This window comes from Salvelinus fontinalis, chromosome 2, assembly GCF_029448725.1.
Source record: "Salvelinus fontinalis isolate EN_2023a chromosome 2, ASM2944872v1, whole genome shotgun sequence".
Taxonomy (NCBI): Eukaryota; Metazoa; Chordata; class Actinopteri; order Salmoniformes; family Salmonidae; genus Salvelinus; species Salvelinus fontinalis.
The window spans coordinates 72,186,591-72,187,499 of NC_074666.1; positions in this window are offsets into that span (position 1 = coordinate 72,186,591).

The window sequence follows — 909 nt, forward strand, 5'->3', positions numbered from 1 at the left end:
TGACAAAGATTTGGTTATTTCTGTACCTTGTGTAAAAACTGTGTACAGATTATTACTACAAAAAGGGGACACACTGTAACGTCCTGACCAGAGTTCTTATGTGTTTTGCTTGTTTAGTGTTGGTCAGGACGTGAGCTGGGTGGGAATTCTATGTTGTGTGTCTAGTTCGTCTGTTTCTATGTTCAGCCTGATATGGTTCTCAATCAGAGACAGCTGTCAATCGTTGTCCCTGATTGAGAATCATATATAGGTGGCTTGTTTTGTGTTGGGGATTGTGGGTGGTTGTTTCCTGTCTCTGTGTTTGTGTTCTGCACCAGCTGGGACTGTGACGGTATGTTCTTTTGTTATTTTGTATAGTGTTTTTGTTTTGTCCATTAACCTGTTTGGGGTGCAAGCCCGAAATCGGAACGAAAATGACAACAGCTGCAGGGCGCGAAATTCAAAATCTATTTTTTAAAAATATTTAACTTTCACACATTAACAAGTCCAATACAGCATTTGAAAGATAAACATCTTGTCAATCCAGCCAACATGTCCGATTTTTTTAAATGTTTTACAGAGAAAACACCACATATATTTCTGTTAGCTCACCACCAAATACAAAAGTGGACAGACACGTATGAATATGATTATGATGTATGAATTATGATTCAAGTAGCATGCACAAGCCAACCGAAATAAACTAAAACCAACCTAAAGAACCCAGAAAAAACTACCTCAGATGACAGTCATATAACATGTTACACAATAAATCTATGTTTTGTTCATAAAAAGTGCATATTTTAGCTATAAATCAGTTTTACATTGATGCTACCATAAATGCTACCACATAGCTACAGCCTGAATCCAGACGGGAGTAGCCAGAGAAAATACATACACCAACGTCGACTACTAATTACACCTCATAAA